The sequence below is a fragment of the Macaca mulatta genome, chromosome Y, assembly GCF_049350105.2.
Source record: "Macaca mulatta isolate MMU2019108-1 chromosome Y, T2T-MMU8v2.0, whole genome shotgun sequence".
Classification (NCBI taxonomy): domain Eukaryota; kingdom Metazoa; phylum Chordata; class Mammalia; order Primates; family Cercopithecidae; genus Macaca; species Macaca mulatta.
The window spans coordinates 9,751,446-9,779,160 of NC_133427.1; the positions used below are offsets into that span (position 1 = coordinate 9,751,446).

Genomic DNA, 27,715 nt, shown 5'->3' on the forward strand with positions numbered 1-27,715 from the left:
TTTGCTAGTGGTTTATCAATTTTGTTGATCTTTTCAAAAAACCAGCTCCTGGATTCTTTGATTTTTTGAAGGTTTGTGTGTGTGTGTCTCTATCTCCTTCAGTACTGCTCTGATCTCAGTTATTTCTTGTCTTCTGCTAGCTTCTGAATGTGTTTGCTGTTGCTTCCCTGACTCTTTTAATTGTGATGTTAGGGTGTCAATTTCAGATCTTTCCTGCTTTCTCTTGTGTGTAATTAGTGCTATAAATTTCCCTCTACACACTGCTTTAAATGTGTCCGAGAGATTCTGGTATGTTGTGTCTTTGTTCTCATTGGTTTCAGAGAATATCTTTATTTCTGCCTTCATTTTGTTATGTACCCAGTAGTTATTCCGGAGTAGGTTGTTCAGTTTCCAGGTAGATGAGCAGTTTTCTGTGAGTTTCTTAATCCTGAGTTCTAGTTTGATTGCACTGTGCTCTGAGAGACAGTTTGTAATAATTTCTGTTATTTTCCATTAGCTGAGGAGCACTTTACTTCCAACTATGTGGTCGGTTTTGAAATAAGTACGATGTAGTGCTGAGAAGAATGTATGTTCTATTGATTTGGAATGGTGAGTTCTGTACATGTCTATTAGGTCTGCTTGGTGCAGAGCTGAGTTCAATTCCTGGATATCTTTGTTAACTTTCTGTCTCATGGATCTGTCTGATGTTGACAGTGGGGTGTTAAAGTCTCCCATTATTATTGTGTGGGAGTCTAAGTCTCTTTGAAGGTCCCTAAGGACTTACTTTATGAACACCTATATTGGGTGCGTATATATTTAAGACAGTTAGTTCTTCTTGTTGAATTGATCCCTTTACCATTATGTAATGGCCTTCTTTGTCTCTTCTGATCTTTGTTTGATTAAAGTATGTTTTATCAGAGATGAGGATTGCAACCCCTGCTTATTGTTGTTGTTGTTTGTTTGGTTTCCATTTACTTGGTAGATCTTCCTCCATCCCGTAGTTTTGAGCCTATGTGTGTCTCTGCATGTGAGATGGATCTCCTGAATACAGCACACTGATGGGTCTTGACTATCTAATTTGTCAGTCTGTGTCTTTTAATTGGAGCATTTAGTCCATTTACATTTAAGGTTAATATTCTTATGTGTGAATATGATCCTGTCATTATGATGTCAACTGGTTATTTTGCTTGTTAGTTGATGCTATTTCTTCCTAGTACAGATGGTCTTTACAATTTGGCGTGTTTTTGCAGTGGCTGGTACTGGTTGTTCCTTTCCATGTTTAGTGCTTCCTTCAGGAGTTCTTGTAAGGTTGTAGTGATGAAATCTCTCAGCATTTGCTTGTCTGTAAAGAATTTTATTTCTCCTTCATTTATGAAGCTTTGTTTGGCGGAATATGAAATTCTGGGTTGAAAATTCTTTTTTTAAGAATGTTGAATATTGGTCCCCACTCTCTTCTGGCTTACAGAGTTTCTGCTCAGAGATTCGCTGTTAGTCTGATGGGCTTCTCTTTGTGGGAAACCTGACCTTTCTCTCTGGCTGCCCTTGACATTTTTTTCCTTCATTTCAACTTTGGTGGATCTGACAATTATATGTCTTGGAGTTGCTCTTCTCGAGGAGTATCTTTGTGGCATTCTCTGTATTTCCTGAATTTGAATGTTGGCTTGCCTTGCTACGTTGGGGAAGTTCTCCTGTATAACATCCTGAAGACTGTTTTCCAACTTGATTTCATTCTCCCAGTCACTTTCAGGTACACCAATCAGACATAGATTTGGTCTTTTCACATAGCCCTGTATTTCCTGGAGGCTTTGTTCATTTCTTTTTACTTTTTTTTCTCTAAACTTCTCTCCTCACTTCATTCACTTGATCTTCCATCACTGATACCTTTTCTTCCACTTGATCAAATTGGCTGCTGAAGTTTGTACATGAGTCATGTAGTTCTCGTGCCATGCTTATCAGACCCATCAGGTCATTTAAAGGTCTTCTCTATGGTCTTTATTCTAGTTAGCCATTTGTCCAATCTTTTTTCAAGGTTTTTAGCTTCTTTGTGATGGGTTCAAACATCCTCCTTTCGCTCAGAGAAGTTTCTTATTACTCATCTTCTGAATCCTTCTTCTCTCAACTTGTCAAAGTCATCCTCTGTCCAGCTTTTTCCTGTTGCTGACAAGGAACTATCTTCCTTTGCAGGAGAAGAGGTGCTCTGATTTTTAGAGTTTTTAGCTTTTCTGCTCTGGTTTCTCCCCACATCTGTGGTTTTATCTACCTTTGGTCTTTGATGATGGTGACATACAGACAGGGTTTTCATGTGGATGTCCTTTCTGTTTGTTAGTTTTCCTTCTAACAGTCAGGACTCTCAGCTGCAGATCTGTTGGAGTTTGCTGGAGGTCCATTCCAGACTTATTTGCCTGGATATCACCAGCAGAGGCTGTAGAACCACAAATATTGCATAACAGCAAATGTTGCTTCCTGATCATTGCTCTGGGAGCTTCATCTCAGGGGGCACCTGGCCGTATGAGGTCTTAGTCAGCCCCTACTGGGAGGTACCTCTCAGTTAGGTCAGGGACTCACTTGAAGAGGCAGTCTATCTGTTCTTAGATCTCAAACTCCATGCTGGAAGAACCACTACTGTCTTCAAAGCTCAGTTGGAAATTCAGAAATTACCCATCTTCTGTGTCACTTACACTGTGACCTGTAGATTGGAGCTGTTCCTATGTGGCCATCTTGGAACTTCCCCTGCACCTTAGTTTTTGTAAGTCCCAACATTAACATTGTCCCAGGAAATCAGACCTTATCAGTATCCCTCAAATCTCAAGTCCATAAGCACAGAGCCATACAACTAATACCTCTAGTTATAGGGTTAGGAATGGCTACTGCTACAGGAATGAGAATAATCAGTTTATCTACTTCATTATCCTACTACCACACACTCTCAAAGGATTTCTCAGACAGCTTGCAAGAAATAATGAAGTCTATCCTTATTTTTCAATCCCAAATAGACTCTTTTGCAGCAGTGACTCTCCAAAACCACTGAGGCCTAACCTCCTCACTGCTGAGAAAGGAGGACTCTGCACCTTCTTAGGGGAATAATGTTGTTTTTACACTAACCAGTCAGGAATAGTAAGAGATGTCACCTGGCATTTACTGGAAAAGGCTTCTGAAATCAGACAATGCCTTTCAAACTCTTAAACTAACCTCCAGAGTTGGACAACTTGGCTTCTCCCTTTTCTAGGTCCTGTGGCAGCCATCTTGCTGTTAGTCACCTTTGGGCACTGTATTTTTAACCTTCTTGTCAAATTTGTTTCCTCTAGAATCAAGGGCATCAGACTACAGATGGTCTTACAAATGGAACCCCAAATTACTTAAACTAACAACTTCTACTGAGGACCCCTGGACTGCCCCACTAGTCCTTCCATTCTTAGGCCCACTGGCCTAAAGAGTTCCTCTCTGGAGGACACTACAAATACATGACCCCTTCTTTGCCCCTATCCAGCAGGAAGTAGCTAGAGTGGTCATCAGCCAAATTCCTAATAACAGTTGGAGTGTCCTGTTTAGAGGGGGTATGGAGAGGTGAAGCTGGCTGGGCTTCTCGGTCAGGTGGGGACTTTGAGAACTTTTCTGTATCGCTAAAGGATTGTAAGTGCACCAGTCAGTGCTCTGTGTCTAGTTAAAGATTTGTAAATGCACCAATCAGTGCTCTGTGTCCAGTTAATCAGGTAGGAGACTTGGAGAACTTTCCTGTCTAGCTAAAGGATTGTAAATGCACCAAACAGTACTCTATCAAAACAAACCAATCAACACTCTGTAAAACAGACCAATCAACTCTCTATAAAACAAACCAATCAGCACTCTGTAAAACAGACCAATCTGCACTCTGTAAAATGGACGAATAAGCACTCTGTAAAACAGACCAATCAGCTCTCTGTAAAATGGACCAATCATTTGGATGTGGATGGGGCCAAATAAGGGAATAAAAGCAGGCCACCTGAGCCAGCAGCGGCAATCCCCTAGGGTTCCCTTCTGTCTCATGGAAGATTTGTTCTTCAGTCTTGGCAATAAATCTTGCTGCTGCTCAGTTTTTGAATCCACACTGACTTTACCATGTGTAACACTCACTGCGAAGGTCTGCAGTTTCACTCCTAAAGCCAGGGAGACCACGAACCCACTGGGAGGAATGAATAACTCCACACATGCTCCTTTAAGGGCTGTAACAGTCACTGCAAAGGTCTGCAGCTTCACTCATGAAGTCAGCAAGACCACAAACCCACCAGAAGGAAGAAACTCCAGACACATGTAAACCTCTGAAGAAACAAACTCCAGACACACCATCTTTAAGAACAGTAACACTCACTGCAAGGGTCTACGGCTTCATTCTTTCTTTTCGAGACAGAGTCTCACTCATCGCCCAGGCTGTAGTGCAGTGGCACTATCTCAGCTCACTGCAAACTCTGCCTTTCAGGTTAATGCCATTCTCCTACCTCAGTCTCACACAAGTAGCTGGGACTACAGGCGCCTGTCACCATGCCTGGCTAATTTTTTGTATTTTTTTAGTAGAGATGGGATTTCACAGTGTTAGCCAGGATGGTCTCGATCTCCTGACCTTGTGATCTGCCCGCCTCACCCTCCCACAGTGCTGGGATTACAGGACTGAGCCACTGCACCTGATCCATGGCTTCATTCTTCAAGTCAGCGAGACCAAGAACCCATTGGAAGGATACACCAGGACCAGTGGCTCTTGGGGAGAGGGAGCCTAGTTGTAGGAAGACAAGGGAGTGTCCCACAGCAACACCAGTCCCTAGAGCTGCAGACTTCTTTAGGGCTTCAGAGGGGCCAGGAAAGACCCAAAGCAGAGAGAACAGTCAGCCCAGCTTTGGGTTCTGGTCCCACTCAGGGTAAGGGGGTCCTGAGCAGGGCTGGGGTCCCAAATAGTCTGGGCCCCAAAGGGCAGGTGGGGTCAGCCCCATTGTGGTCACAGGTGACTGAGAGTGGCAAGGACCCTGAGCAGGGGTAGCGAGGTGGGGTTCGGAAGCAGCCCCTGTTGGGTCTGCCGGAGTTCAGACAGGAACACGCACATCCACACATCCATAAAGTGTGTTCTCCCGGCTGACTCTCCTGTGTGGACATCTGGAAATACCTGCTCCCCTGTGTGGGCATGGAGATCAACCAGCCAAGAGGTAGGAAAGGGCAGCGGCGACAGGCTCTCAGCCTCCATTATGGAAGCAGTCCCCAGCTGTGTGCAGATGTGGCAGCACCCGGCTTGATCCCTGCCTGAATGAGGCCCAGGAGGCCCTGGGGAATCCCAGAATGAGGTTTACTCACAGCTCCTAGCCAGCTGCCATGCTATCTCGCCCTCTTCCTCCAGTGCCTCCTTTCTCCCCCTTTCCTGGCCATGGGGGTATTTCAGGGACTGCTTGGAAAGGGAAGCATGGGTACCTGCTCAGGTGCAGGTTGGGGGCCTGAAGGGAGCCTTGCTCTGCCCAGTGCGTGCCCTGGAGGCCAGAGGGAGCCCCACTCTGCCCAGCGCCCACCCTCTAGGTGTCCACTCACCTGTCCTCTTGCTCCCCTTTAGGACGCCTGCTGGGGGGAGTTGTAGGGTCTCTGCTGTCCAAGACATGCTGGGCCCTCTCGCACTGCTGTTGCTGCTCTGGCCTCTGGGACCAGTTGCAAAAGCCTCGTCCTCATGCAATTTCAGGGGTTTCAGGCTGAGGTTGAGTATAGCATGAGGGAGCTTAGGACTGGGTGGCTGCTGTCTCCTCTGCCCAGGGCCCGCATTCACCTCAGGGTGCCTGCTTATGCCCTGGGCTTCAAGAGTGGGAAACCCTGTCTGCCACAGAGCTGGCTCTGGACTGTGTCTCCTGTGATCAGAGAATCCCTGTGGGCAAGACTGCCTCCCCTATCAGTCTGGGGCTCCTTGAGAACTTTGCTTCCCCTATCAGTCCAGGACTCCTTGAGACTCCTCAGGGCTCTGCCTCCTCCATCAGTGTAGTGCTCCCTGAGGGCAGGGCTGTGCCTCTTCTGTCATCCTGTGGCGTCCTAAGAGTAGGACTGTGCCTCTCATCAGTCTGGGCCTCATTAGGGCAGGACTGGGCCTCCCACATCTGTCTAAGTCTCCCTAGAGCAGGGTTGGGCCTCCCCTGTCAGTCTGGGGCTTCCTCCTATACACTAATCTGTGCTCTGTGTGTGAGCTTATGTTTTCTGGACATTTCCTTTTAATGAGCTCAAACGCTACATGAGTTTTTCTGTCTCCCTTCCTTCTACCGGATGTACTGAAAGTTCATTTACATCACAGCACTTCACTCCTTACACAAGCTGCTAACCCATTATTTTTGAGAGTTGTTTCCACCACAGTACTTCTAGGCACAAGTATTAGTTTGAGTACACTTACTCCATTCTGGGTATAAATGAGTGGAGTTTCTCAATCATATGATAATTATGCTTGTTTTCTTGAGGACCCTTCACATGTTTGCATAGAAGTTGCATCATTTTCCATTCCAAGAAGCACTGTATCAGAGTTCCAATTTGCCTCTATCCCCTCAAAGACATGATATTTCCAGCTTTTTACAATTTTTTAGTATTCCTGTATGTGAGACGTGCAGTGTCTCATTTTGGATTTTAAGTGCATTTACTGAATCTCAAATTATGAGTATCTGTCCCACCTGCTTTTTGGGTATTTTCATATTATATTTGGAGAAATATCTGTTTAGAGGTCTAGACCTTTAATTTTTTTATGTTGTAAACAGCTTATGATTTGGATACTAGAAGCTGATCACTTAAAATTTGTTGCTTTAGCTTATGCAATCAGACATCGTCCAAGTTCCTGACATGCCAGAGATTATGCTCCACCAAGTAAAGACTATGCATGCCATGATTATGGTCATTCTCTCCGAGATGAACATTTCTGTAGAGAATATGGGTACTATGGCACTATAACATTTTCTGATTTTGTCCAATAGATCTCTTATATTATTATTATTATTATTATTATACTTTAAGTTCTAGGGTATATGTGCACAACGTGCAGGTTTGTTACATATGTATACATGGGCCATGTTGGTGTGCTGCACCCATTAAGTCATCATTTACATTAGGTATATCTCCTAATGCTATCCCTTCCCCCTCCCCACAATAGGACCCAGTGTGTGATGTTCCCCTTCCTGTGACCAAGTGATGTCATTGTTCAATTCCCACCTATGAGTGAGAACATGCAGTATTGGTTTTCTGTTCTTGCGATGGTTTGCTGAGAATGATGGTTTCCAACTACATCCATGTCCCTACAAAGTACACGAGCTCATCCGTTTTTATGGCTGCGTAGTATTCCATGGTGTATATGTGCCACATTTTCTTAATCCAATCTATCACTGATGGACATTTGGGTCGATTCCAAGCCTTTACTATTGTGAATAGTGCCACAATAAACATACGTGTGCATGTGTCTTTATAACAGCATGACTTATAATCCTTTGGGTATATCCCCAGTAATGGGATGGTTGGGTCAAATGGTATTTCTCATTCTAGATCCTTGAGGAATCGCCATACTGTTTTCCACAAAGGTTGAACTAGTTTACAGTCCCACCAACAGTGTAAAAGTGTTCCTATTTCTCCACATCCTCTCCAGCACCTGTTGTTTCCTGATTTTTTAAAGATTGCCATTCTAACTGGTGTGAGATGGTATCTCATTGTGGTTTTGATTTGCATTTCTCTGATGGTGACTGATGATGAGCATTTTTTCATGTGTCTGTTGGTTGTATGAATGTCTTCTTTTGAGAAGTGTCTGTTCATAATCTTTGCCCATTTTTTGATGCCGTTGTTTGTTTTCTTCTTGTAAATTTGATTGAGTTCTTTATAGGTTCTGGATATTAGCCCTTTGTCAGATGAGCAGATTGCAAAAATTTTCTCACATTCTGTAGGTTGCCTGCTCACTCTGATGGTGGTTTCTTTTGCTGTGCAGAAGCTCCTTAGTTTAATTTGACCCCATTTGTCAATTTTGGCTTTTGTTGCCATTGCTTTTGGTGTTTTAGACATAAAGTCTTTTCCCCATCCCTATGTCCTGAATGGTATTACCTAGGTTTTCTTCTAGGGTTTTTATGGTTTTAGGTCTAACATTTAAGTCTCTAATCCATCTTGAATTAATTTTCATATAAGGAGTAAGGAAGGGATCCAGTTTCAGCTTTCTACTCATGGTTAGCCAATTTTCCCAACACCATTTATTAAATAGGGAATCCTTTCTCCATTTCTTGTTTTTGTCAAGTTTGTCAAAGATCAGATGGCTGTAGATGTGTGATATTATTTCTGAGGGCTCTGTGCTGTTCTGTTGGTCTATATCTCTGTTTTGGTACCAGTACCATGCTGTTTTAGTTACTGTAGCCTTGTAGTATAGTTTGAAGTCACGTAGCGTGATGTCTCCAGCTTTGTTCTTTTGGCTTAGGATTGTCTCAGCAATGTGAGGTCTTTTTTGGTTCCATATGAACTTTAAAGCAGTTTTTTCCAATTCTATGAAGAAAGCTGTTGGTAGCTTAATGGGGATGGCATTGAATGTATAAATTACCTTGGTCGAAGTGGCCATTTTCACGATATTGATTCTTCCTATCCATGAGCATGGTATGCTCTTCCATTTGTTTGTGTCCTCTTTTATTTCACTGAGCAGTGGTTTGTAGTTCTCTTTGAAGAGGTCCTTTACATCACTTGTAAGTTGGATTCCTAGGTATTTTATCCTCTTTGAAGCTATTGTGAATGGGAGTTCACTCATGATTTGGCTCTCTGTTTATCTGTTATTGGTGCAAACAATGCTTGTTATTTTTGCACATGGATTTTGTATCCTGAGACATTGCTGAAGTTTCTTATCAGCTTAAGGAGATTTTGGGCTGAGACAGTGGGGTTTTCTAAATACACAATCATGTCATCTGCAAACAGGGACCATTTGACTTCTTCTTTTCCTAACTGAATACCCTTGATTTCTTTCTCTTGCCTGATTGCCCTAGCCAGGACTTCCAACACTATGTTGAATAGGAGTGGTGAGAGAGGGCATCCCTGTCTTGTGCCAGTTTTCAAAGGGAATTTTTCCAGTTTTTGCCCATTCAGTATGATATTGGCTGTGGGTTTGTCATAAATAGCTCTTATGATTTTGAGATACGTTCCATCAATACCGAATTTATTGAGCGTTTTTAGCATGAAGGGCTGTTGAATTTTGTCAAAGGCCTTTTCTGCATCTATTGAGATAATCATGTGGTTTTTGTCTTCGGTTCTGTTTATATGCTGGATTACGTTTATTGATTTGCGCATGTTGAACCAGCCTTGCATCCCAGGGATGAAGCCCACTTGACCATGGTGGATAAGCTTTTTGATGTGCTGCTGGATCCGGTTTGCCAGTATTTTATTGAGGATTTTTGCATCAATGTTCATCAGGGATATTGGTCTGAAATTCTCTTTCTTTGTTGCATCTCTCTCAAGCTTTGGTATCAGGATGATGTTGGCCTCGTAAAATGAGTTAGGGAGGATTCCCTCTTTTTCTATTGATTGGAATAGTTTCAGAAAGTATGGTACCAACTCTTTCTTGTACCTCTGGTAGAATTCGGCTGTGAATCTGTCTAGTTTAGGACTTTTTTTGGTTGGTAGGCTATTAATTATTGCCTCAACTTCAGAGCCTGCTATTGGTCTATTCAGGGATTCAGCTTCTTCCTGGTTTAGTCTTGGGAGAGTGTAAGTGTCCAGGAAATTATCCATTTCTTCTAGGTTTTCCAGTTTATTTGCATAGAGGTGTTTATAGTATTCTCTGATGGTAGTTTGTATTTCTGTGGGGTTGGTGGTAATAGCCCCTTTATCATTTTTTATTGCCTCTATTTGATTATTCTCTCTTTTCTTCTTTATTAGTCTTGCTAGCAGTCTATCAATTTTATTTTGTTGATCTTTTCAAAAATTCAGCTCCTGGATTCATTAACTTTTTGAAGGGTTTTCTTTGTCTCTATCTCCTTCAGTTCTGCTCTGATCTTAGTTATTTCTTGCCTTCTGCTAGCTTTTCAATGTGTTTGCTCTTTCTTCTCTAGTTCTTTTAATCGTGATGTTACAGTGTCAATTTTAGATCTTTCCAGCTTTCTCTTCTGGGCATTTAGTGCTATAAATTTCCCTCTACTCACTGCCTTAAATGTGTCCCAGAGATTCTGGTATGTTGTATCTTTGCTCTCATTGGTTTCAAAGAACATCTTTATTTCTGCCTTCATTTCGTTATTTACCCAGTAGTCATTCAGGAGCAGGTTATTCAGTTTCCATGTAGTTGAGCCGTTTTGATTGAGTTTCTTAGTCCTGAGTTCTAGCTTGATTGCACTGTGGTCTGAGAGGCAGTTTGTTATAATTTCTGTTTCTGTACATTTGCTGAGGATTGCTTTACTTCCTACTATGTGGTCAATTTTGGCATAAGTGCTATGTGGTGCTGAGAAGAACGTATTTTCTATTCTTCGGGGTGGAGAGTTCTGTAGATGTCTATTAGGTCTGCTTGGTGCAGAATTGAGTTCAATTCCTGGATATCCTTTTTAACTTTCTGTCTCATTGATATGTCTAATGTTGACAGTGGGGTGTTAAAGTCTCCCATTATTATTGTGTGGGAGTCTAAGTCTCTTTTTATGTCTCTAAGGACTTGCTTTATGAATCTGGGTGCTCCTGTATTGGGTGCATATATTTTTAGGGTAGTTAGCTCTTCCTGATGAATTGATCCCTTTACCATTATGTAATGGTTTTCTTTGTCTTTTTTGACCTTTGATGGTTTAAAGTCTGTTTTATCAGAGACTAAGATTGCAATCCCTGCTTTTCTTTGTTTGTTTGTTTTCCATTTGCTTGGTAGATCTTCCTCCATCCCTTTATTTTGAGTCTATGTATGTCTCTGCATGTGAGATGGGTCTCCTGAATACAACAAACTGATGGGTCTTGACCCTTTATCCAATTTACCTTTCTGTGTCTTTTAATTGGACCATTTAATCCCTTTACATTTAAGGTTAATATTGTTATGTGTGAACTTGATCCTGTCATTATGATATCAGCTGGTTATTTTGCTTGCTAGCTGATGCAGTTTCTTCCTACTATCGATGGACTTTAAATTTTGACATGTTTTTGCAATGGCTGGTACCTGTTTTTCCTTTCCATGTTTAGTGCTTCCTTCAGGATCTCTTATAGGGCAGGCCTGGTAGTGACAAAATATCTAAGCATTTGCTTGTCTGTAAAGGATTTTATTTCCCCTTCACTTATGAAACTTAGTTTGGCTTGTTTTGAAATTCTGGGTTGAAAATTCTTTTCTGTAAGAGTGTTGAATATTGGCCCCCATTCTCTTCTGGCTTGGAGAGTTTCTGCCGAGAGATCTGCTGTTAGTCTGATGGGCTTCCTTTTGTGTGTAACCCTACCTTTCTCTCTCGCTGCCCTTAACATTTTTTCCTTCATTTCAACTTTGGTGAATCTGACAATTATGTGTCTTGTAGTTGCTCTTCTTGAGGAGTATCTTTGTCGTGTCCTCTGTATTTCCTGAATTTGAATGTTGGCCTGCCTTACTAGGTTGGGGAAGTTCTTCTGGATGATATCCTGCAGAGTGTTTTCCAACTTGGTTCCATTTTCCCCGTCACTTTCAGGCACACCAATCAGATGTAGATTTGGTCTTTTCACATAATCCCATATTTCTTGGAGGCTTTGTTCATTTCTTATTACTCTTTTTTCTACACTTCTCTTCTTGCTTCATTTCATTCATTTGATCTTCAATCGCTGATACTCTTTCTTCCAGTTGATCGAGTCAGTTACTGAAGCTTGTGCAACTGTCTCGTAGTTCTCATGTTATGGTTTTCATGTCTATCAGTTCTTTTAAGGTCTTCTCTGCATTGATTATTCTAGTTATCCATTCATCCATTCTTTTTTCAAGGTTTTTAGTTTCTTTTCACAGGTTACATAGTTCCTCCTTTAGCTCTGAGAAATTTGATCAACTGAAGCCTTCTTCTCTCGACTTGACAATTCTCCATCCAGCTTTGTTCTGTTGCTGGTGATGAGCTCTGTTCCTTTGGAGGGGGAGATGCATTCTAATTTTTTGAATTTCCAGGTTTTCTGCACTGCTTTTTCCCCATCTTTGTGATTTTATCTGCCTTTGGCCTTTGATGATGGTAATGTACTGATGGGATTTTGGTGTGGGTGTCCTTTCTGTTTGTTAGTTTTCCTTCTAACAGTCAGGACCCTCAGCTATAGGTCTGTTGGTGTTTGCTTGAGGTCTAATCCAGACCCTGTTTGCCTGGGTGTCAGCAGCATAGGCTGCAGAAGATAGAATATTGCTGAACAGCGAGTGTTGCTGTCTGATTCTTGCTCTGGAAGCTCCATCTCAGGCTTGTACCCCTCCATGTGTGGTGTGAGGTGTTGGTCTGCACCTAGTGGGGTATGTCTCCCAGTTAGGCTACTCAAGGGTCATGTACCCACTTGAGCAGGCAGTCTGTCCATTCTCAGGTCTCAACCTCCGTCCTGGGAGATCCACTGCTCTCTTCGAAGCTTTCAGATGGGGCATTTACCTCTGCCGAGGTTTCTGCCACTTTTTGTTTAGCTATGGCCTGTCTCAAGACGAGGAGTCTACAGAGGCAGGCCAGCCTCCATGAACTGTGGTGGGCTTCACCCAATTGGAGCTTCCCTGTGGCTTTCTTTACCTGCTTAAGCTTCAGACATCCCTCCCCCAGCCTCGCTGCTGCCTTGCAGTTAGATCTCAGACTGCTGTACTAGCAATGAGGAAGGCTCCATGGGCGTGGGACCCTCTGGGCCTGGTGTAGGATATGATCTCCTGGTGTGCATTTGCTAAGACCATTGGTAAAAGACAGTATTAGGGTAGGAGTTACCCGAATGTCCAGGTGTTGTGTGTATCAATTTCCTTTGGCTAGGAAAAGGAATTCCCTTTCCCCTTGCACTTCTCGGATGAGGCGATGCCTCACCCTCCTTCAGCTCTTGCTGATAAGGGCTGCATCCACAGACCAGCACCAACTGTCTGACATGCCCCAGTGAGATGAACCTGGTACCTCCGTTGAAAATGCAGAAATCACCTGTCTTCTCTGTCGTTCATGCTGGGAGCTGGAGGCTGGAGCTGTTCCTATTTGGCCATCTTGGGTGCCAGCAACCCCAGTAGATCTCTTAAATTTTAAATTATTAATTCTGAAATTAAAGAAGTTCTCTGGGTTTTTTTTTTTTTTTTTTGAAAATAATTCTCACTCATTCTGTCACCAGGCTGGAGTGCAGTCGTGTGATCTTGGCTCATTGTAACCTCTGTCTATTGGGTTCAATCAATTCTCTGCCTCAACCTCATGAATAGCTGGGATTACAGGTGTCTACCACCACACCCAGTTAATTTTTTTGTATTTTTAGTAGAGACAGGGCTTCACCATCTTGGCCAGGTTGGGATTGAATCCCTGACTCCATGATCCACTCGCCTCAGCCTCCCTGAGTGCTGGGATTACCTGCATGAACCACTGCACCCAGCCTCATTTTGTTTGTTTGTTTGTTTGTTTGTTTGTTTTAATATACTGATCATGTTGGCCATGGTAGAGATCATTCTGAACGTCCAAGTGGAAGTTCTTAGAGAGATGCATATCAGAGTTATAGTAAAAGTCCAGGTGTTATTTGTAAATTATAGAATTATATTTAATAGACCAGATCATTGTTTTAATGAAATGTTAAGGAAAATTACAAAGAAAAAATAATGTGAAAATATTGAGAATTGTTAACAGTATAAAGCATAGAGATTTACACGAAGGTTAGAACTTCAGTTCATTTTCAGAAAATATGACTCAACCATTATTTTAGAATAAACTTTCTTAAGCTTCAAAATACTACTCTTACACTTCTTTGAAATAAAACATTTTGACTATTGCAGTCACAGTTAATATCCACAACAGAGGCAGAGGAAAGCAGATATGTCCAAGTAGTACTTTAACTGATTCATGGTTTAGTGATACCATTAAAAATGTTCAAATATAGTTCAACATAAGTTCTATTATTTTATCAACCCTGAAGGGACCTCTCATGGTGCAGCACATGCACCAGGTCCTCGAATGACTTTCGGGGGAAGGAGTTGCCATGATTATAACAATACACAAGATAGAGATGACAGAAGCTGGGAGAACTATTCAAGAAGCTGTGGTGATTTCTATTCCAGTGTTCATGAGCACAGTGACAGAAAAGAATGAATGTATCCATCTTCAGTGGATAGGGTACACTGTGATTCTCATGAAGAATATGGTAGCTCAAGTTACAGGGCTTCTAGAAAAGGTGTTGGGGGAAGTCAATCTGAAAAAGGAGACTGAAGCAGATATTTAAAATAGTCTTTCTCACATACGAAGTTTTGTTTGTATATTGAAAATTAAAATGTTTTTGCATAGTTTCCTGAGTATCACCATAAGAAACAGGTTTGCTTTGCGTGGAGAGGTAGATACTAACCTCCTCCATGAAGTTTTTGAGATATTAGGATGAAAGAGATTTTTTAAAAGTAATTATATATATAAAATGTATGTATATGTATGTGTGTGTATGTATGTATATATGTATATATACACACACATATATATGTAAAATTTTTTTTGATGAAGTCTCACTCTGTCGCCCAGGCTGGATTGCAGTGGCACAATCTTGGCTCACTACACACTCTGCCTCCCAGGTTCAAGTGATTCTCCTGCCTCAGCCTCCCAAGTAGCTGGAATTACAGGTGCGTGTCACCACACCCTGCTAATTTTTATATTTCTAGTAGAGATGGGGTTTCACATGTGTTAGCCAGGTTGGTCTTGATCTCCCGACCTCATGATTCACCCATCTCGGCCTCTCAAAGTGCGGTGATTACAAGCATGAGTCACTGCACATGGCCAGTAATTTCATAATTTTTAATGCTATTTGAAAAATGTCAGCTTACGTGTAATGTCTGTATTAAAAGTTTTAGAATGAAATTATACATGTAATGCAAAATGCCAGATTTTATTGTTACACAGGCTCAAAAGCAAATGCATTAGGAGAGTAAATTGTGTTGTTTGTAGAAAATTGACTTTGTTGCTTTGCACATAAATAGATACAAAAGTAAGCATATGTGAAGTCTCCCTTGGAAACTGCACAAGTTTCCTAATTAGGCTGTGTTTCTTTTTAAAAACTTAACAGCTTCAACCAGGCAAGGTGGCTTATGCCTGTAATCCCTGTGCTTTGTGGCACAGAGGTTGACGGATCACAAAGTCAAGTTTCAAGTCTTTAGAAAGACTACAAAACTGTCTGCCTCAGCTTAAAACATTTATCCTTCAGAGGAATAGCAAATGTCAAAGGAAATAATTAGATATGGTTGATAACTAGAGTTTAAAACATCCAGAACATTCTTCTTGAAGAATTCTGTGACTGGAGTGGAACAATAGTTAAAAACATATTTTGCACCAAAATCAAAATGGAACCAGGTAAGTTTCTTAAGTACATGGCTTAATGAAAATAAATGTTCCTAGTTTAAATAGTGGAAAATTAGTGTTTAGATTTGGAAGATACTCACATTAATATTGTCTTGAAATATTTGACATTGGTTGTTGTAACCAACACATTAGTAAGATATTCTTACCAATAGGAATAATCTGGGAGTGTTGAAAATTTATCAGAATTTTTTTTTTTTTTTTTTTTTGGAGATAGTGTCTAGCTTTATCACCTAAGCTGTGGTGCAGTTACTCGAGCTTGGCTCACTACAACCTCCACCTTCTGGGCTCAAGCTATTCTGCTTTCTCAGCATTCCAAGTAACTAGAAATACAGGAGTGTGACACCACAGCTGGGTAAAGTGTTGTATTTTTAGTGCAGACAGCATTTCATGTTGGGCAGGCTTTTCTTAAAATCTTGATCCCTCCTCTTCTGCCTCCCAAAGTGTTAGGATTACAAGCATGAGCCACCATGCTCGGCCTATCAGATATCATTGAAGATATGAATAGGAATATTTTAAACCTTATGCTTTTGGGGAAGTTAAGTGTATAAAACAACAGAATGAAGATTCAGATAGGGGATGGCTTAAAGGTTTAAGAAATGATCTAATGATAAAAGTGTAAGAAATAGGACCCAAATAAGAAAACCAAATAACTTTGCTGAACCTACAACTTACAGAAATAGAATATACGCACTTCCAGAAGTTTTACAGTGATAATTCTTGTAATTAACAGCATAATCTGCAAAGAGGAAGCATTTTCATGAGAAAATTTTGGCCAGATCATCAATTTTTATAGGGAAAGTCTGCAAACAATTTTAAAGGAGAAGATACCAACTTTGATTTTCAAGTGAGTTATTTACATTATGAAGTTATGTTTTCCTTCACATATAATGTAGGACTGTGAGGATTAAATGTAAAGATAAAACTCCCTAGTCTTGTCTATCTTCACAGTGGCAGCATAAGAATTAGTGTCAGTCAAGTTGTGATGGTTCAGGTCTTTAATCCCAGCATTTTGGGAGGCTGAGGCAGGCATATCGCTTTAGCTCAGGAGTTTGACTCATGCCTGGGCAACATGGAGAAATCTTGTCGCTATAAAACAGACAAAAATTTGATGCAGGTGGTAGTGCATTAATTTAGTCCCACTGCTTGGTGGACTGAGGCAGAAGGATTGCTTGTGGCCATGAGGACCAGGTTGCAGTGAGCGTCTTTGCTCCACTGCACACTGCATTTTCACCTGGGTGACAAACTGAGACCCTGCCAAAAGAAAAGAAAGCAAAACAAAAAAGACAAAGTGTCTGTGATACTCCAACCATGGGAATTTTGCACACAAATTATCTTCATGAGGCATTCTGACATAATGATTTAAAGGAATGGGAGACAGAAGTATAACCTGTAAAGGACAATTCATCAATCTTCGAATAGGGACTTCAAGTTAGAGTAAATCGTGAAAAGCCCTTCTATAACAAGCCTTTCTATAAAGCCTTATTCCTTAATTTTCATAGGAAAGTCATGCTTTCTAATGAATAATAGAATACGTTTTATCGTCTTCGGCCACCAGGATTGCTATGAGAAAATAGCTAGACTTGGTGGTTTATAACCAACATTTCTTGTAATACCAGACCCTGAGAAGCCAAAGATGAAGGAATCAATAAAGATAGTGTTCTGGCAAGGGCCCACTTTGTGGATTTTAAACTGACATCTTATTGAGTCCACACATGGTAGAAAAGGTTGGGAACTCTTGGGTTTCTTATAGGAGGGTACTAATAACATTTATGAGATTTATGAGGGTGCTGTCTTCCTGACCTGATCAGTTCTAATCAAAGGCCCTGTTCCCCATCCAGAGGCCAGCCAATTGACATTTCTATATGCTGAACTTAAAGTGTATTTTAGATGGTGGAGTGAGGATGGCAGTGATGATTGAATTTCCTGGTTTGCAGTTTTTAGTGACTCTAGTGTTGCCATCAATTGTTAAAGGCATTAAGATGACTGTTTAAAATGTTAGTACTGAGTCATCCAGCTTCAGATTACAAGGTTTGGGGACAACTGGGCAGTTTTAGTTTTCAGTGGTGCTAAATCACTATAGGGGGACACAATGTTGAAATTTTAGTTTGGAGAGTTGTAGTTTTATATTGAATAAAATGAGAATTGAAAATTTAGACTAATAAAAACTTGTAAGATATCTCATGTGGGTGCTCTATAGTTTTCCATTGAAACACAATTCTGCAGTTACTTCTCTTGACTCTTGTTTACAAAATAAGTCTGGTCTTACTAGTTTTGTCATTATTTACCTAAATGCAGTAACAGTGGTCATTGACCACAAAGACCTTTATTTATTTATTTATTTATTTATTTCTTCATTTATTCATTATTTACTTTTTAAAATTAGACACAGCATCTGGCTCACTGCAGCCTCAATGTCCTGGACTCAAGTGACCCTCCCACTTCAGCGTCCAGAGTAACTGAGACCAACATGCCAGACTAATTTTGTATTTTCATTTGTTTGTTTTTGGGTATTTGTGATCTCCTGGGCTCAAATATTCCTCCCACCTTGGCCTGTGAGAGTGCTGGGATTACAGGTATGAGCCACCATGCCTGGCCACAGAGGCCTTTCCAGTTTCCTTTGTGAAAACTTTCTATAATTAGTCTCAGATTATATTTTGTAAAACTTTGAGACTAGATGCCAAGCCAGGAAATTGCCACCAGCCTTTTTTGTGAGAACCTGTATATTGGGTTGAATTCCTCTCCTCTCAAAGTCACCAAATATTGTGAGGTTCCAGAACTTGCCCATTCTTTCCCATCGTTTAGTTTAAGAACTCCATAAACAATTATGAGGCTGTTTTTACCAACAGGCCTTTGTAAGTTCCCACTGTAAACTTTAGATTTTAATGCTACCTGGTTATATTTGATTCTATGGAAATCATTCTCAAATGTATTTGATATTTTAGAAAAGGTTTGGTAATAAAACCAGTTTACAATAACGTTCTGTTAAAAAAAGGACACTTTTTTACTGAATAGCAGAAATGCCTCTGTTTCCATAAAAATGTTTATAAAATATTAAATGTTGAGTAAATGTAACACAGCTCAATTAGTGAATTAGCAAATCCAAGAAGAATGCAAATGTATTCTCTTTTTTCATGTTTTTTTTTTTTTTTTTTCTTTTCACTGAGAGTCTCCCTCTTTCGCCCAGCCTGGAGTGCAGTGGTGAGATCTCAGCTCACTGCAACCTGTGCCTTCTGGGATCAAGCAATATCTTTCCTCAGCCTCCTGTGTAGCTGGGGTTACAGGTGTGCACCACCATTCGTGGCTGAATTTGTATTTCTAGTAGAGTTTGGGTTTTGCCATATTGGCCAGACTGGTCTGGTCTCAAACTTCTGAATTCAGATGATCAACCTGCCTTGGCCTCCCAAAGTGCAGGGACTATAGACGTGAGCCACTATACCTGGGCAACAAATATATTCATACACTTACACCATAACAACTCGTGATAATTTAAAATAATTTAATTTTTAATTTTAAATAAATAATTTTAAACTAATCTCATTTCCTAAATATTTGCATGAGACATGTGAACTTGGTCATCTATTTCTGGGATTTTAGGAGTATATAATTCACAATAGTGTTCATTTGTCTCTAAACCAATTAGAATACCACCTTTTTAAGTGATATTCAAAATTAACATGGTAATAACATATATGGTAGAAATATAACACACACAAAATGCATATGCAAAAGATATAGATAATGGCAAACAAATTTTATAATTCTCCTAAAATTTAGTCATGAATAAAGCAATAGAGTAATGTAAACCTCACTGGTTTTTATCCATTATATATTTTATCTAAATTGTGCTTCCAAAAAATGAGACAAGTTTATCTACTCAACAGGAGGTCTAATACCTTTTCTCTGTATTGGTAAAGAAGAATTTGCTGAGATTATTTAGCCCTAACATTTAATCTAGGGAGTCAGAGGACTACATTTTACCCATAGGATACATTCAATGACAGTCTGGATGTCTTCAAAACCTGGGTAGTTAAAATTCTCAATCTCTTCTAATGAGTCATTTTTCTTTTCCACTTCCATCAGATAATTTTTTGGAAGGTGGGCAAGATCCTTGAATCTCTCAAGAGCCTCTGATTTTGAGACTCTAAATTTCTCATGACGATAGTGGGTTGAGTGGCTGAAATAGAAAGAAAAAGACTTGTTTAGTGGCAGACGGATGGAAGATGAGAGACTTGAAGTGGAATATGTTAAAGAATTCAAGGGAGCTCAATGGAAGATAGATGATAGTAAAAGGACAAGCAAGGATCACGAATAATAGGAAGGAATACATGAAAGATGCACCAGTGTAGGGAGATGTTAAGTTTCTCAAAGATCATTGAAGTTCCAGATTACCCTAAAACAGCATTGCAACAACAAGGATGCCTATTTAGCAAAGCCTGAATCGACCAGCGTTCAAGAAGATGGGTTTCAGTTGACTGAGAGAATCATGTGCAGAAGCAATAATCCAAATAAAGAGCAAAGAGGTGTCAAACAGCTTCAAATGAGATAAGGATAGAGTTAAAGAGATATAAAGATAGAGATAGAGACAGAAATAGAGATGCAGACAGAGACAAAGACGGACAGAGAGATAGAGATAGGCATAGATAGACATAGATATAGATGTAGACCTTGACATAGACATAGACATAGTGACAGAGACAGAGAAGGTTCCAGGCAAATGGGAAACATCCCATTAAGGAAAATTGGTCTCAAACATAGGGAGTCTTTAAATAATGTCCACTCCGGAAATATGCTAGAAAGAAGGGAACCAAACACATGATGTTGCCCTGCTACTTGGATTGCTGGATCATATGATGGGTGGTTCTGCTTGTAGATTTCTTAGGAGTCTCCATACTTAAATGGACATAAACCCCTGTGTAAGGCCTGCACTAATTTACATTCTCACCCAAAAGAATGCACATATATCCTTTACTCTGCAACCTCACCAGAAATATGTTCCTTTTGTCTTTTGGATAATAGCTATTCTGACTGAAATGAGATGACATTTTGTCGTGGATTTGATTTGCTTTTGCCTTACGTATTAGGGATGATGAGCACTTTGTAGTATGCCTGCTGGGCAACTGTGTGTTTTACGTAAACAAATGAATATTCATGTCATTAGCCCATCCAGTTTCATGCTCTTTAGTCATTTGAGTCCCTATGTACTGTAAGTATTCACTCATTGTAAGATGTATGGTGATCCAATAATTTCTCCCATCCTGTAGGATGTCTCCTCCCTCTGTTTAGTTTCCTGTGTTCTGAAGCACCTTAGTTTGATATAACCCCATTCTCTGTTTTTGATGTTCTTTACTGTTCTTTTGCAGTCACTTTGAGATCATCATTACCAACACCACTGTCATGGAGCTTCTTCCTTCTGATTTCCTCTGGTGTTTCTATCGTTGCATGTATGACATTAAGGACTGGTGAGAAATTGTCTACTCTTTTATTTTTTATTTTTGTGGTAGAATTTTGCTCTTGTTGCCCTAGTTGGAGTTCAGTGGTGTGATCTTGGTGCACTGCAATCTCTGCTTCCATTGTTGAAGAAATTCTTCTGCCTCAGCCTCCCAAGTAGCTGGGATTACAGGTGCCCACAAACACTCCTGGCTACTTTAGGGTATTTTTAGTAGAGACAGGGTTTTGCCATCTTGGACAGCCTGGTCTCAAACTCCTGACCTCATGTTTGAGACTAGCCTCCCTCGGCCTACCAAAGTGCTGGAATTACAGGCATGAGCCACCACGCCTGGCCAAAATAATCTAATTTTAAAATCCTTTACGTAGACATTCAGGTTTTTCTTCGCCTAGTTTATAGAAAAGACTTGATTTTGCATTGTGCGTTCTTGCTTCTTTGGGAAAAGTTCATGAGAGGCAAAAGCAGTGATGTAGTTCTGTGCTCCTATTGTTTTTCTATAGCTCATCTACCTTCTTTTCCTTTCTTCTGTGCTATTTTAGGTAAAACTTTGCAGTATATTGTAAAGTTAGGCAGTGTGCTGCCTCCAGCCCTATGCTGTTTACTGGGTTGCTCTGGCTCTTCAGGATCTTCATCGATTTCATAGCAAATTTAGGATTTTCAGACTGTTTTTGCATGAGGAATGGATCACTGATATTTACACAAGCATTGCATAAAATCTGTAGATCACTTAGGTAGTATTGATAAACTCTGTATCCTGGAGGGAGAGGACTCCCAAGGTCTTATGCTAAGCATACCCTTCCACATACCACCTCCTTTACCATGCCAGGAGGCATTCCTTTAGGAGGACGCCAATGCAATGCTCCTTAGTGATCACTTCCTTGCAGAAGTAAGTGTTGTGACAAAAGGAAAACTTCATTCTGCTGCCAGGACCCAGGATGGCCGAGTTCCTCCACCTGCCTGGCTAAGAAGGAGAAAGAGGAGAGACTCAAAGTGACCATTTCATGTAGATGGGTGAGGTGGCTTGCTAGCTGGGGTGAAGCAAGCTTTTCTTCTTCTCAGCTCTCCTGCTGAGACACCCGGAGGTACCAGGGGGACATCAGCCTGACTCAGAAACCCGACCTCTTCTCTAGACCGAGTCTCCACAGCCTGACATGCAGTTCCATCATGTAGCTAAACAGGACTTCATGTTGTGTGATCCGGGCTGACTTCTGGGTATGCACATTGGGTTTCTGGCATGAGCCTGCTGGAAACAGGCATGGGGAGTGGGGATAGTTTCATGGCTGGCATGGCCATGCAGACTCCCCTTCCTCCAGGGACTTTCCAAGAGAAAAGTGCCCTTCAACAGTCTGCTGTGTGTGAAGGGTCCTTGGTGCCGTTATTCTCCATTGTTAGTGATGATCTGGGCTACCCCTTCCCTACCACGTGCTCTCACAGCACCCGCAAACAAGCTGCCCTCCTATCTACAAGAGCCTGGACTTGGTTTCTCCTCTGTCCTCCATCCCCTGTCTTCTGTCTGACCCCCTGCAGCTCTGGCCTGGCCCCACCCCATCTTGCCTTGAGAAGCATAACACCCAGCCCCAGCTGCCAGCCATCCCGAATGGGCAGCAGCAAAGTTTAGGATCTGGCCCAGAAACTGGGGATGCCCTGGGGCCTGGGGTGTTCAGATAGCCAAGCTCCAAGAGTTGGATGTCCAGAGAGTCCGTTGCTGGCTGGGGCCAAGGCCAGGCTGTGCCCTCTGGTGCTTCTGCCACTTCTCATCGACCTCCTCCCTGGCCACGACCTTGACCATCGCCATTATGTTGTCCACCACCAGCACTGCATCATCCCCCAAGGCTGCCTCTTTGCTCTGCACCCCAGATGCCCTCCCCTGCCTCTAGGCTGAACAGGGGCACCCTCCTCCAGAGCTCCCACATACCATGGCCTACTCCTCCCACCCCACACCACCGCAACCCCTGGCCTCTGGGGGCTGCTCCCCTGGAGGTCGGTGGGCGTCCCCTGCTGACAATCCTTTGCCACACCTACGTTGACCCAGGGTTCCTGGGAAGCCCTGCCAGGCCCACAGCCCGCTGCACTGACTGTGGGACCCTGGGCCACAGCACGGTCTGCTGCGTACAGAAGTCTAGGAGCCATAGGCCAAAGCCCTGGTCTTGCAGAGCCCTGCCAGCAAGCATCGCGGGTGCCTCTGTGCTTACAGGAGCCTCGGGCTTGGCAAGGCAGTGCACAACAGCATCCACACATGCCATCCATGGGCATCCCTAGCTGCTGGCCTCTGGTGTTCACAGGGCACTGGGTGAGAGGTCCTTCAGAATGCTCCTGGGAGTTCAGCATGGTATCATGCTCAGGGAGGAACTATGGTACTGGGAGACTCTATTTGCCTAGACCTGCCAGAGTCCCTGCAGGATTCCTGGCCTCAAGAGCAGGGGAATTCCACTGTACAAGGCGACTTTCCTCCCACACTCCTGCCCAGGCCCAGTGCCCCAAGATGCCCAAGCAACCAGCGCTGATCCCTCTCTCTCTCCACAAGATCGGCAATATGCAGTACCATCTTTCTGGCCTGCCAAAGGAAGAGAGATGTTTCATGCGTTCACTGTGGATCAACGGCTTGCAACTGTCAGGATGCCGGTTAGGGCATGGGACATCCAAGCACCCAATTCCAAAGTGCACAATGCCGGCGCCACCTGGCACAAGCTCTGATGGCTTCTCGCAGGAGGTTTTCCCCAGGAGGGTGGAACTGCAGGCCACCAGGGTGCGGAAAGCCTCAGAAGATGCCCACCGCCCTCGCACTGATCAGCCTCAGAGAGAGGCTGGGTTTTTCCAGCACTTTCGGCATCCTTTAGGTATAGTACGGATGTGACATCTCACCCCGCAGTTGGCCACCTGTGGTTCCAAAACCAGATGCATGCGCCGTGAGGGCCCCGTGACCCAGAGGCTGTTTGTCCTACTCTAAAGCAACTTTGTTTTCTATTTCTGTGGTCAGGTTGATCTCTCAGCAAAAATACAAAGACAGCGAGGTTTTTGGATGTTGTCTATAAAACAGGCTGGGTTTTTAATGTGTCTGTATTGAATTACGGGAAGAGACAGTAGGGAAAGAAATCGCTAGTGTTATTTAGAAACTCATTTTTGTAAACTCATTGTCTGTTTCATGAGGATTCTTGCTTCTACTGTCAGCCATGTCTGACAGGTGGGCAAGTTGTGGGACAGCGAGCTAGGGCGCCTCATGTGCACTTTTTATTAAAGCAGTTTTCCTTTGTGCATGTGGCCATAATTTAAATAGACAGGCAATCTACTTAACCACTGTGATTAAAAACTTGTCCTTTCAGTTAGCACATGTCAGATTTCTAGTTTTGCTTGACAGAAATTATGGATATTTGACATAAAATGCGTTACTTTAGTGTACGTAGAAGTCTGGGACCATGAATAATCACAGTTTAAATTTCCCTCTGTAAAGCCTTGAATTGTCTCCCTCCTTACATGACAGGATTTGAAACTTGTTTCCTGTATCTCTGGCATAGTAAATAATTTAATCCGAATAAGTGAGTGCAATCAAGATAAATGGCAATAGCCTAAAACAGAAGCAAAATAAATGTGCTTAAGTTATTTTATTTACCTGGGACACTGACTTACTCTTGTAATCCTGGCATTTGGGAAGGTGAAGGTGGGAGGATGGCTTGTGGTCAGGAGATGGAGACCAACCTGAGTAACATAATGAACTCGTTTAATCTGTTACCATTTTGGCACCAAGGACTCGTTTAGTGGAAGATGATTTTTCCCCAGACTAGGAGTGTGTAAAGGGAGAAGGCTGTGAGTTGGACACGTTGGGGAGCCTGGAGGGCGTCAGGGTTCCAGTGCGCACGGGTTGTGGCGGGGCTGCGGGTCACAGCAGTGTGACGGGGGTGGGGATTGGGCAGCGGATCTGTGAGGAGGACAGGGCGTGGCAGCGGGAGGATAAGTAGGACGGTTTGCAGATGAAACTGTTCCACCTCAGGTCGTCCTCAGATATTACATTTTCCCAAGGAGAGCGCCACCTAGATCTTTCGCATGCGCAGTTCACAGTAGGGTTCCTCCGCTGATCCCACGGGTGGCGCGGCTCAGGCAGTGCGAGTGGTTCACCATCCAGGTTGCCAACGGGCCAGAGATAGGTACCCGCTGGAGGCTAGTGTTTGGGGATCTCTGATCTCTCGTATATTTGAAATCACTAAAAGTTAGTAAAATATTTAAAATATTATCCCCAAGAAAGCATGTACTTGAATTAGGTTAATTTAGTCATATATCAAAATATCAGGCTTGGCGTGGTGTTTCACCCTTGAAATCTCATCGATTTTATAGCCCCATGCCAGCAGTTCACCTGAGCCCAGGAGTTTGAGACCAGCTTCGGCAACATGGGGAAACCTGTGTGTATTCACGCACACACACACACACACACACACGGACACACACGCACATACACATACACATACACACACACACACTCAGCTAAGGTTGCGAGCGCCTCTACTCGCAGTTACTTGGGAAGCTGAGACTTGGCACGATCACTTGAGGCTGTGTGGAGGACGCTTCAGTGAGCAGTGCACTTTGGCTAAAGGAAATTGAAGGTTCTCGAGGTGGGGGCGAGGGGCGGGGGGCGGGGGGGAAGACAAGAAAACAAACAAAATCACATTGTACCTCCCAAATGCATAATTTTCAAATTAAAGTGTTTAAATAGGCTTCCTGTGTATTGCAACTTTAGAAAATCACAAGGCTTTTCTTATCTGATTTTCACAAGCAAGTTTTTGTGAGGTACATAGTAAAATGCAGCGTTTGTCCATGAAGTCAGTGCTTCTTTTGCTCTGTATGTTACACATTTTTCATAGTTCAAGTAAGAAATACTAAAAAGATGTCAGCCTCTGTAAGGGTACTTCACTTGAGTTTTCAACACCGTATGTAATAAAATTTTATCTTTTGGGCTTCCTTATCGTTATCTAAATATAGATAATTTTTTACCATTTACAGCAAAATGATGGAAGTGAATCAGCCTGGCAAGCTGTTCATTTGTGGTCTAAGTAGAGAAGCCAAGGAAAGGATGCTTAAGGCAGTATTTGGGAAACATGGTCCCTTATCAGAAGGTAACTCTTAACACCAACATCTATTTTGGGTATTCTGTATACATATATTTTTACAAGTACAAGTAAACATATACTCAATATATTTGCTTGAATATATGCGTCCAAAGTGATTTTTTGTTGTTGTTTTTAAACTGCTGTTTTAAGTTTCAATTTGATATTTGAAAAAATCTCATGGCCTGCAAGTGAAGGGTCTGTGGTAAGGGTCACCTACTACTGTGAAAGGAAAACAAGCAAAAGTACATTATTTGTGCAGGTAGCGAGCAAAATGAAGTAAAATAGGCACACTATACGGGTGACTTAGTATTAAATCACAGTAATGATGTAAAGTGCATTTTTTTTTTTTTTGGTTTGATGTAACTTTCAGATGGTTAGTACTATGGTTATTCCGTTACATAAATGTAAAATGTTTTCATATATTTTAGTTCTTTTGAAGAAAATCGAACCGACAAGTGCAGAGGCTTCACATTTATTCCTTGTGAGAACGCTGCAGATGCTAAGAATGCTGCCAAAGATAGGAATGGAAAGGTAAGGGTCCCTAGTGAATAATATCCTAACTCCGTTTTTCAGTTAACAGTATTAGTAGGTCTTTTTAGTAGGATTAAACTTTTGAAGATAGCAGAATGCCACATGAACTGAAATGCTTTAGCCATCCTCTTCCTTTTGCCATATAAATGCAAGTGTAGTTGAAACGATATAGGAATGCACATTACATAAATTAGTATATGGTAATCCAGTTTCCATGTTTGTATTTCAATAGGAGTGTCAGCAGGTTTTCAAAGCTTACAAAGAGCGGTACAACTTAGAAGAAATCCTCAGGAAAATGAGAGAAAGCAGTCAGTATCTATTAAATGCTAGTAATGGAATTATTTCCAATTATAGAAATAATTGTGTAGCATATACACACTGTGGATAGACACCGAGTCTGACTTACCAGAAAGAAATCTTCTGTAGAAGACACCTAGACAGACTCACGTGATGGAAACATTCTTCCCCACTCTCTGAAAGTACATTCTAGAGAAAGTATATTTAAAGAAGGCGTTTTCATTTAAGGAAGTGTTAAGAAGTTGAAAATAGAAAATAATCTGAGGACATTGAATTTGGATAACAGAACAACTAACTGGCATTTTTACCCCATCGTTGCCCTTTTCTCCTAAGAATGTCTTTAGTCATCAGAGTGGTTTATGTAACATGCATACGTAATTACTAGTTTTCCCAGTGTATTGGATAACTTGTTTTGATGCAATCAATGGTCTCTTGTCCTATTGAGTCTTAACAGTCAAGGGATTGTTTGTTTATTGCAGCTTTAAACTCTTCTGTAATACTATTAACTACAGAATTCCTTTACGTTGCAGTCAAGATCATTCCATTCTGGACCCTTGGGAGCTTTTTGTTTTATAACATTATCACAATCTGATTGTAGTTTCTGTTACCCCTCATGCTATCTTGAATATGCTTTCTTGAACTGCGTGAGCATTACTGTTCTCTGTAAATGTCTCAGAAATAACAATTTACGCTTCAAAAACAACTTAGAATTTATAGTTTCTTCTTCATCCTATATAGTAGGTATTTTGTACTCCCTGTGCCATGTATATCATATCTCTTGATTGTTAAATTGCCTTTAGTGTATATTTAAATTTTCCTAGTTGCTTATATTTCTGTCACATGTAGCACACTTCCCAGTACATAGCAGACAGAACATGTTTATTTATTCTTCCACTTTTGTATCTGAAGGTGTGGTAGAACCTGAGAGTTTCTTTTGGTTCATT

The 27,715-nt window shown here is 41.7% G+C and overlaps 1 long non-coding RNA gene and 1 pseudogene across 2 annotated transcripts in view; both read left to right on the forward strand.

The window, feature by feature from the left end:
• Positions 1–14,379, forward strand: part of LOC106995414 (RNA-binding motif protein, Y chromosome, family 1 member B-like) — a 653,515-nt pseudogene extending 639,136 nt beyond the window's left edge. The window contains exons 4-5 of the transcript XR_013413297.1: positions 13,488–13,580; positions 13,981–14,379. The product of XR_013413297.1 is annotated as an RNA-binding motif protein, Y chromosome, family 1 member B-like (transcript). The remainder of the gene's footprint in view (positions 1–13,487; positions 13,581–13,980) is intronic.
• A 6,376-nt stretch (positions 14,380–20,755) lies between these two features.
• LOC144338885 (uncharacterized) lies at positions 20,756–26,475 on the forward strand. Its single transcript, XR_013413292.1, has 3 exons — positions 20,756–20,860; positions 25,837–25,949; positions 26,372–26,475. It is a non-coding gene; the product is annotated as an uncharacterized LOC144338885 (long non-coding RNA).
• Positions 26,476–27,715: the final 1,240 nt, after the last annotated feature.